We start from the raw sequence: 10,020 nt of genomic DNA, 5'->3' as shown, positions 1-10,020 counted from the left end.
CCGTTAACGTTTAGATATTTTGCTCCTTAAGAGGGCGCCGAAGGGCAAGAATACAGCCAATGTTCTCAATGTGTCCGATCTGAAGCAGCCCGGAGTTGTACACATACACACACACACACACACACACACACACACGCACACGCACGCGCACGCGCGCGCGCACACACACGCACGCACGAAACTAATTGAATCAAAGAGAGCACATTCGAAAAAAAGTCAACTTCAACGCGCTAAAAACCACGCAGAGCATGAACACATACACTTTTTCGAGGCGGAAGGCGTGGACTAGGCTCAAAAGAAGAGGTTGTGAGTAGCCGTGGCGCTTACTTCACAAAGCTGTGCGTTCTTTGCCACTTGCTCGAGCCCGCCCGACCCTGTGAATCCGCACTTTTTCACATCCCACAGTAATCCACAGCACGCCGGATGGCAAAGCAAAAAGCTTTGTGCCCTCGCTGTGTCTGTTGCGGCAAACGAAGGCGCAGCAGCACGGCATCGCAATTAAGTTGTCGGCCCTAACACATTCTATTACGCTAACGCGGTGTCAGTCCGCCTGCCGTACTTTCGTTACGGTGGCTAGCCACCGTACTTTCGTCGCGCAGGCCCAACAATGGAGGTCGGAGCGCGCTAGAAAGAAAAAATATGCATAAGCGCGGCGCCTGCTTTCACGTGACACAGATTGGCCAATGGGGGAGCGGAGGAAGCTGGGGCGACAGGAAGCGTGGAGGAGGAAGCGCCGGGGTGAGCGGGGTGGCGGAAAGATCTAAGAATGGCGCTACTTTTGAAAAATTGAGGGGTTTTACCGTCGTGCTCCAGCAGTCCCGGCCGTCATCGCAAAAAGAGGCATGTTTTCGCCGCCGGACGACACACTGCCCTATTCCAGTACATCATACTATACTGACTGGTTATATTAACTCTATGCCCAAAATTTGACGGGCTCGGCCTAAGATGTGTTTCCGGCTCCCACATACAACCAGCAGAAGCATAGCGTTCACGATCTACATCTGTTTATTCAGATGATGCCACTAGCCATCGTAACTGAGGCGTGGATTTTAGAGAGCCTTCATTGGCCTTCATAAGACATCCTATGCTGGGCGTTGAGGGGCTTTACGTATTAAGGCTTCATACTCAGCGGTGGCGCCCCCGCCACCCCTACCTTAACCCTTTAATCTCCAAAAGTAGCGCCAACCAAATTATTGTATGAAGCCACGGAGGAAGGAAACTAAGGAGAGGCCCTGACGTCACTCTTTGTGAAGCAAAAGTGAAGCCGGAATTTGGCGTTGCTCATGGCGATGCTCCGCCTTTTGGGCCACCCTCCTCGCTTGTTTACATCTTTCGCGAAACCACGCCGCGCTGCGCGTCGGAGCGCGCGCGCTCGCGCAACATCTGGCAGAGCACGGTGCAGGTAACAAAGCGCAACAAGACACGGTGACTAACGCAAACCCGCCCACTCAGCGCCTTTGCCACGGCCCGAAACCTACCAGAGCAACACGTGTGAGCGCTCAAAACCATAACAACGCCGCCATTGTGGCCCAAAAGGCGTGGCCATACAACAGAAAAAATAAAAAAGCAGCAAAAAAATGAGAACCTACTACGTCATTTCCGCCACACTTTTCTCCTAGCGCGCGGAGGGGGTAGGGCCTCTCCTTAGTTTCCTTCCTCCGTGTATGAAGCTCTATGGCGCCAACCATTTCCCTCCTACTCCACTCCACTCCCGCGTTCGGCGCGGCCTCGACAGTGGCGACACCTACGTTGGCCCTGCCGTAGCAAACGACGGATCACGCGCTACCGGAGGGAATCCGCGGAAAAGTTCGTTCGAGCCCTGCGGAGCAGTTTTTGAAGCGAGATTTTGCTTCGTCAGTCGGTAACTGGCCTTGATAATGTCGTGTTGGACTTGCGCAAAAAATAGAAAAAAGGACCATTATTTAAGGCATAAAGCGCCCGCACGTTGAGAGTTCGTGTTGCTGAAACACGACGCAGGCACTCGGTGTGCTCAAACACACGCGTAATTACCTCTGTTTCAGGTTTTCACAGCGTGAAACTATAGGTACGTGGCTTCGTAGGTTGATTTACGTACCTGCAGCATACTTTTGTTAGGCCGGTGCGTGAGAGATTCCAACGGTCTGGGGCCAGCAATGCCTACCAACAGGGTCGCTTCTGCTCCGCGCCTTTTGCAGATGTCTGTAGCTCATGCACCGGTTGTGGCAACCATGAGCAACATTTTAACACGTAGACATTATTGATAACTTTAATAACGTACCAGCACATGAAATATTTATTTATTTATTCATTTATTTATTTATTACAGTGCAGGTGGTCGGAATTTGATAGCAAGAACGAACTTGATGGGCCGAACTGCACAGAGGTTCCGAAAGTAATTATCGCCCCCCCCCCCCCCCTCTTTAGCATCAGTAACACTTTTGTTGAAGCACTAATTTTATATGTGTATACTACGTGCGTCTGTATTCTTTTGCATTGTAGGTTTTCGCAGTGAAGGAGTGTTGCTTTAACTGGAACAGTCAAGGTAAACAAGACAGTGAGAAAAAAATTATTCTTGGGTTTTATGTTCCAGGCACGCCGTAATGGGGGACTCCGGATTAATTCTGACAAGCTGGGGTTCCTTTACGTGCCCCCAATGCACGGGACACCGGCGTCTGTGCATATCGCCCCCATCGAAATGGAGGCTGGGGAGACAGGAGGCGTGGAGGAGGAAACGCCGGGAAGAGCGGGTGGCGGGGGTTTGGGGGTTTTACCCTACCTACCCCTAACGTTGCCCCTACCGCCTCAAGCAACACGAGCTAGTCTCGAAGGCCATGCTTTTGCGTACAGAATGCGCTGAAACAGATTGCAGGCGCTTAGAAAGGACGCCATGGCCGCAGTGTTTCGAATGTGGCAACACTGGGCCAAGTTTGCGCATAAATCACGGAGTCAGCTGTTTCCTGGCGGTAAACTCGTCATCATCTTGGTTGTAAACTCAAGGTTACCTTGCTTTTCATCTTTTCGCTTGTAAGGTAAGTGAGTACTGTGGAAGAACGTTGTACTACTATAATCCGTATTTAACTCCCTTGCTTGCCAGTCGCCACTCACTTGCAACTAGACCACACTGTAGTTGCAAGTGAAGATAACGTGAGCGCAAGCGTGCGCGCAAGATGAAATGGGAGGGGTTGCGGGGCGACGTTGAGAGCCTATTTTTCTTTTTTTCGATAATCGAATATGATACAGGAAGCAATGTTGCGGCGGTTGCTGCCGTAGGGTCTTATTTGCATCGTTTGAATCATAGTCTGAGAGCAGGGGCGTAGCTGGGTGTTATTTCGGGAGGGACTAGAATTGCAGCCAGGTCACGTGCCCCCTAAGCCTGGGTATCCTTTTTCAAACCTATGTTAAAGGTGCTAGAACCTTTGTTCAGGTTATACAAGTTTGTTAGCACCCAAAGTTAAAAATAAAATATAAATTATGGGGTTTTACGTGGCAAAACCGCTTTCTGATTATGAGGCACGCCGTAGTGGCGGACTCCGGAAATTTAGACCACCTGGGGTTCTTTAACGTGCACCTAAATCTAAGTACACCGGTGTTTTCGCATTTCGCCCCCATCGAAATGCGGCCGCCGTGGCCGGGATTCGATCCCGCGAGCACCCAAAGTTTTTCGTGCCTACTGCGTTGGAAAGCACAATACAATATTTTGGTTAAGGTTGTTTACCGCTGCTAGGAATATGTCTTTCTGAGTTAATTTATTCGGGCATAATGCCAGTTCTCAAAACCTTGATGTTTAGTGAACACCTTGGTTATCTCGTTAAAAAAAGAAAAGAAGAGAGAGAGAGAAACAAGAGAAGAAAGAGAAAGAAGAAAGAAAGAAAGGAAGAAAGAAAGAAAGCCGTCTCTATCGTTTCTTTTCACCAATTTGTATTATCGTAGATGTTGCGTGGTTTCAGGCCGCTTAATAATTCTTTGTGTAAAAGGAACATTGCACTACAGCCTAGCACATTACAAATCAGAATTTTATAAGCGAGTATTCGATCGACAACAAATATTACATTCTGTGTTGGCTTTTCATTTATCGTGAAACGTACGTTCGCGAAATATCTGAGGGTGCATAGCACGCGGAAATGTGTTAATTTTATGGCTGCGTTTGAAGAAGTTTTTCAATATTTTCTGTGATAATTTTTGTTACCTAAAAGGCGCTTTTTTTTTTAGGACTTGGAATACATTTCCCAGATATGTACTGTTCCGTTTCTACCGTGTCGGAAAAGGGCGGAGTCATTGTCAAGCCCCTCCACGGGCTTTTCGTCTGCGTCCTCACCATCACTGTACTTTTGTATAGCGTGATAAGGGAAATAAACGTGTAATGGAAGAAAAAGGGTGGGGGGTCAGAGAAAGGAGGAGGGGGGGGGGGGGGGGTGGCTGAAAGATCATTTGGCTCCCGCTAATGGAAAGCCCCGTCCACGCTTATGGATGTAGCGAGGTAAGGCGTGAGAAACGTAGGAAAACCCTCTGCGGCGGGGAAAAAAGCACACGGAGGACTATTTGATTTCTGAACTAAACTAGGTTACCGCAGAAAATCAGCGCTAGGAGATGGGGCAAAATGTCGTGAGTTGCAGTCACGGTATTTAGGTAGCGTTCGTTGTTTCGATTCCGCAGATAGCTAGGGCATCTTTAGCGGTAGTTCAGATGGTTATACGTATACGCCAACTCGTTACATGTGTGCTGTCCTGTCATGTCTGGCGATAACGTATTTCCTCGAAAGTAAAGTCTGCCTACTGAATGCCTGGTGAAAAACAGCTCATGCTGTGAAAAAAAGAAAAAAAGAAAAAGAAGAAATGTCGTTTAAGGTTCGAGATATGTGACGGTATATGTGATCCAAAATAAATTATTTTCCCTCGTCATAGCCAAGAGAGGAACGCGGGAAAAAATGGGGAGGGTGGTGTACAGGCTGAAAGTGGCGGAAGGGAACGGCTCTTGCTTTGTCTTTTTAATGCATTAGCATTAAATCTATCTATCTATCTATCTATCTATCTATCTATCTATCTATCTATCTATCTATCTATCTATCTATCTATCTATCTATCTATCTATCTATCTATCTATCTATCTATCTATCTATCTATCTATCTATCTATCTATCTATCTATCTATCTATCTAATCGTTATCCCGCCTACCTGAGTCACTGTGTAGTCCGTGGCCGAATGATTAGCGCATGGGGCTGCTGTGCTGGGGTAACAGGTCAATCATCGGAGCGACCTGGGTCATTGAGTATACCAATGTGTACATGCGTGCCGCTCTTCAACGGGCCTCTGACGCCGACATGGGCCACCGCTGTAGATGCGGGACTGGTTGGAACTGCTGTTCGACGTAACTCTTTGACGCTGGCTTGGAGCATTGGGTATGTGCCACTCGGTCTGTGCTGATCTTTAATGTGAACCTTTTTGATGTCAGCTTAGCTAACTGGGTATGTGCCAGCAGAGGTGCGCCTATCTTCAACAAACGTCTTTGACGTCAACTTGGGTAACTAGCTATGTGCCACTGGGAATGTGCCACTTTATAGTGACAAAAAATATTCCCCAAATTTATTCGATGCTGAGAAGAATCGAGGCCACGTCGCACGATAAATGAGTTGGGTATGTGCCGCTTCTCAATGAACATCTCGCCAACTTTAAAAATTAAATTATGGGGTTTTACGTGCCAAAACCACTTTCTGATTATGAGGCACGCCGTAGTGGGGGACTCCTGAAATTTCGACCACTTGGGGTTCTTTAACGTGCACCTAAATCTAAGTACATGGTTTGGTCACTGAATATGCGCCACTGAGTGTGCGGCAAGCGAGGGAACAATTCTCAGCGTTCGCAGGAGCCGGCGCGCGCCACGCCTCTCGTCTCGAAGGCCACGCGTGGACTTGTCGGCAGTGCCACTAGATCGTGCAGCGTGCCCAGAAAGAAGCGCGAGAGAGGTGTCCGGTTGCTGCATGACGCGTTTCTCGGCTTTGGCACGCACCGGCGCGCCATGCATTTCGGAGGCAATGTGCATGCTTCGCGGCGCCGGCACTAGATGGCGCCAAGTGTTCTTAGGGAGGTGCGAAGGAGGAGTCCCGCTGCAATACACGCCTCGTAAATACCGTAAAAGCCGGAATATTGGTCAAACTTAAAATAGAGGCAGAAAATCGACCCCCGTCTACATACCAGCCACTCTAGAGCGCAGCTCTTAGGGACCCATTCCTGCGGCGAGCGTCGGCGGCGTAACCGAGCGAACGAGCACAGCGAAAGATGAAAGAGCGAACGCGTAGCAGGAGAAGCAAGACGAGTTCCGCGAACGACGGAGACCGATGAGAGCGGCCCCTTTACTGACGTGCGCTGTAAGAGATGGGGTCGGGTATGTAACAAGGGGTATCTGGCCCATGCCGTCGTCCGACTCATCCACGCTAAGGAAGTTGTTGAAGGGAGGAACTTGTTCCCATCGAGAACGAGGAATACGGGATTTATTTACAATATCTACATGAAGGGTGGAGTACGTCACATTTCATCAGTCTATCATGACTGAAAACGAAGCACACCGAAGAGCCGAAGACGGCTACTTAAAACCCTCTCTGTCCTGCCTGCGTCCAACCTTCGTCCAATCGGAGCTTTCAAAGTCGTCTTGAGGGCGAGGGTTCACACACTCATTCCCGCACTTTTGTTTCACTGAACACACCGAACGGAGTGGGGCCTCGTAGACAGGGGTTGTCACGCTTGACTCAAGCTGGCACGTCTCAGTTCCTGAGCTGACTTTGCAGTTAGCCGCCGCGTCCGTCAAACGACTGTGACAATTACCAGAGTCCGTGGGGGAAAGACGAAGAACACACTTTTCCAGGAGCTTGCTTACTCCAGCTGGTCCGTGAAGAGCGACAGCGAACCAGCTAACAATACTCGGTCCGCCAAACGTGTCTAGCCTCACTGGCGCCGTTGGGCTGTCCGAAGGGCGCGCATTGCTGGCTTCACGAAGCGATCTGTCGCAGCGGGCAAGGAGAGGCTAGAAGGTGGCCGATCGTAACAGCGCGCGGGAAACCGGTGTCATGCGGACTCGCCCGACCGCTCGATACGCACTCGTATCTCGTCCCAGCCGGACCGCTCGTTGTGTACTATCGTCTGCTCGCGTCAGCTCTCGCTCGCGCTTGTTTGGATTGTCATGGTTTGCGATTGTTTTGTAATCTGATTGTACACGCGACGCGAATTGTGTAGTACTTTCCGGAAGCCACGCGGCAATAGCGATTTCACTGGAACCTTCGACAAGTCATGTATAAAAGTCGACAGGCTTGACCCACAGATAAGATTTTCGACGATTGCCGACTCTGCTAGACGTCTCCCTCAAAATCTTTGCCTCAATATATCGCTAAATGGAAACACGTATAGAGCTGCGCCCAAATTTTGCATTAGGGAGCATCGTAATCGTCGGTGAACGTTTTTACCATTTTATAGTTTTTCTTAATTTTTTTTTAGAATTAAGGCTTTGGGGGTCGACCTATATTGCGGTCCGACCTATATTCGTGTTTTTTGCGGTAACTCGTTTCGACGGAGGCAGTACCTTGTGTAGCTATACCAATTTAATGTTAACGCATTACCGTCTACAGTCATTATGAGGTCGGTTCTGGCGCACTTTTTTACCACTGTGACATGCTTTAGACGACATGCCCTTGACGAATAATGAAAAAGTAAGTCGTTAGATATTGCTGGCATGGCTCCCAGTAAGCCGCTTCCCAATGCGATTATAAACGCATACAAGGGAGCGAGAGAACATCTTTCTATTTCCCCTCTTACACAGTCTTACATAGGCGCTCGCATTTGGACGACAGAGTTAACGGCGTTGGCATAGCTTTCAGTCCTCTTCAAGGAAAATTAGCTGCAACAAACTAGAAACTGTTTGACTTCGTGAAGGTGGATGACCAGTGAAGCTGTAGCACATAACACAGGGCGGTTAGACAAGATTACATGTATTATTTTCATCATTTGGTAATTATAGTGACGACAGCTTTGTGATTACTGTAATACGCACTGATTTGTTTGGTCACAAGCTTATATACAGAATCTTGCCCAAAATTAAATCTATACAGGACCGTTGCTGAGCAGTTGAGTGACTTGGAATGGTGTGACATTTTGAACCAAGCTCTTCTATAGTACAAACTGAATGAACCATTTCTTGTCTGATATTGAAATGTCCATTTTGAAGTCTCCATCGATGATCACAGGAGTATAGTGTCATCACGGATAACCCATGCAAAGTGCGTGGTTATGAACTTCTGGATATCACACTTGGGTGTGCCTGGATGTACGTACACAGTGTACATCACAATTCCGTCTTTCATTTGTACGGTACAGACATCCCCACAGTCGATGGCGTTGTCCTCTTGCGAGTCAAGGGTTTATGGTTGTAGTAGATGCATGTTGTCCTTTGCGTATATGGCAACCCACAAGGATAACCTTGAAACGAGGCTGAAGAACACGTGGAATGGTCAGCGACTGCTCACTGTATGGCACCAACCTGCACCTGCCAGAGCTGGATCACCTCCTTCCAACCTGGGATGAAATAAGGGTTACGGAACCCAGACCACTACCTACGAACACCAAAGGTGAAGGCAGGGCACACCGACAACAAAGTGTACTAGACACGTGACAAAAGCATGAAGGAAGAAAAATACACATTGGTGCTGCGTTACAATACGATGAACATTCAAATGTATGCCGCTACCGATGAAAAAATGTATGCCGCTACCGCTTTTTACAGAGAAAATGGGCAAGCATACGCCGTGAGCCACAGCGGCTATGCTTCCTGGACAGCCACCCGTTTTGAACTACTGGCCTTCGAAGAAGCCATTCAACTCTGTGAGGCGCGCACCGAAGACACGGTTCACATCTACACCGACAGTCAAGAGGCCGCCAAGCAATTTAACTCCCGATCCTACACGACTACCATCGCGCACCGCATAAAACAAGCCTGCCGCCACCTGCGGGACAATAGACATGCACTCATTTTCGTACACTGCACACCGGGTCACAACATGAGGGGAGCGGGGAACAGGGCGGCCCATGAAGCTGCAGGTGAGAAAATTAGAGAAGACCGCCATCGCAGCCGTGAAGTGAGCCCGTCCCTGCTGGACCACACCTATAGCTCCCCGTCATCCGCCGTTGTACCAGAACACCAGATTGCCCGGTTGAAACACGAGAGGAAGGCTCTACTACGGGAGTCCATTCCTAGCATCCTTCCTCCCATTCTCACTCGCCTTCCCAGAACAGACCAGGTTCTCATCCACAAAGCAAGACCTAAGGCATCTATTACACAGGATGTTCTGAGCAAGTGGAGAAGAACACAAGTGGAATGCCCCAACTGCCCTGCGATCAACGTCGATCTTAAACATCTGATCTGGTGCTCTCCTGCCACAGCCACCCTCAGGGACAAGCACACCCGACCTCTAAAGGTGGCATCGTACGAAGACTGGGTCGCACCGCAAGCAGGTGCCAACAGAAGAATTAACGCTTTGCTGTCCTTTGCGAAGGAGGTAGTCATCCTTCCTTTCACCTGATCCCTTACCCCTATCTTAGGCCACGGGCCATCCCTTCTAATAAATGTTTCAATCAATCCTTGTCATGAGTCCGTATGCTGTTCACAAACGATTCCAGTATACCCATCGACGTGAAACAATCCATCTTGATTTATTATTATTATTATTATTATTATTATTATTATTATTATTATTATTATTATTATTATTATTATTATTTAAAATTGGGTGCGAGAAGGAGTCGACGGTGTGTCTATATAGACTTGTCTCACGTGCACGGTGCGATTTTCTTGCGACTGCAGGTGCACGTGCGAAGTCGCAGATGCGGCAGATAAGCTAAGATAAGCTCGATGCGCTACAATGGTTGGATAAGGTACGATTAAAGGATTATCCGCATATATGCTGCATTAAAAAAATGTTTGCCGCATTGCTTTATCAGACCCGTCTATGCTAGGCCCCTTTCTTTCCAGTCACTGCTTTTCGAGTTTGATGTCGGTTCGCT

The sequence above is a fragment of the Dermacentor andersoni genome, chromosome 3 (assembly GCF_023375885.2).
Source record: "Dermacentor andersoni chromosome 3, qqDerAnde1_hic_scaffold, whole genome shotgun sequence".
NCBI lineage: Eukaryota > Metazoa > Arthropoda > Arachnida > Ixodida > Ixodidae > Dermacentor > Dermacentor andersoni.
The sequence above is the reverse complement of the archived record's forward strand: the minus strand, read 5'-3'. Positions refer to the sequence as shown.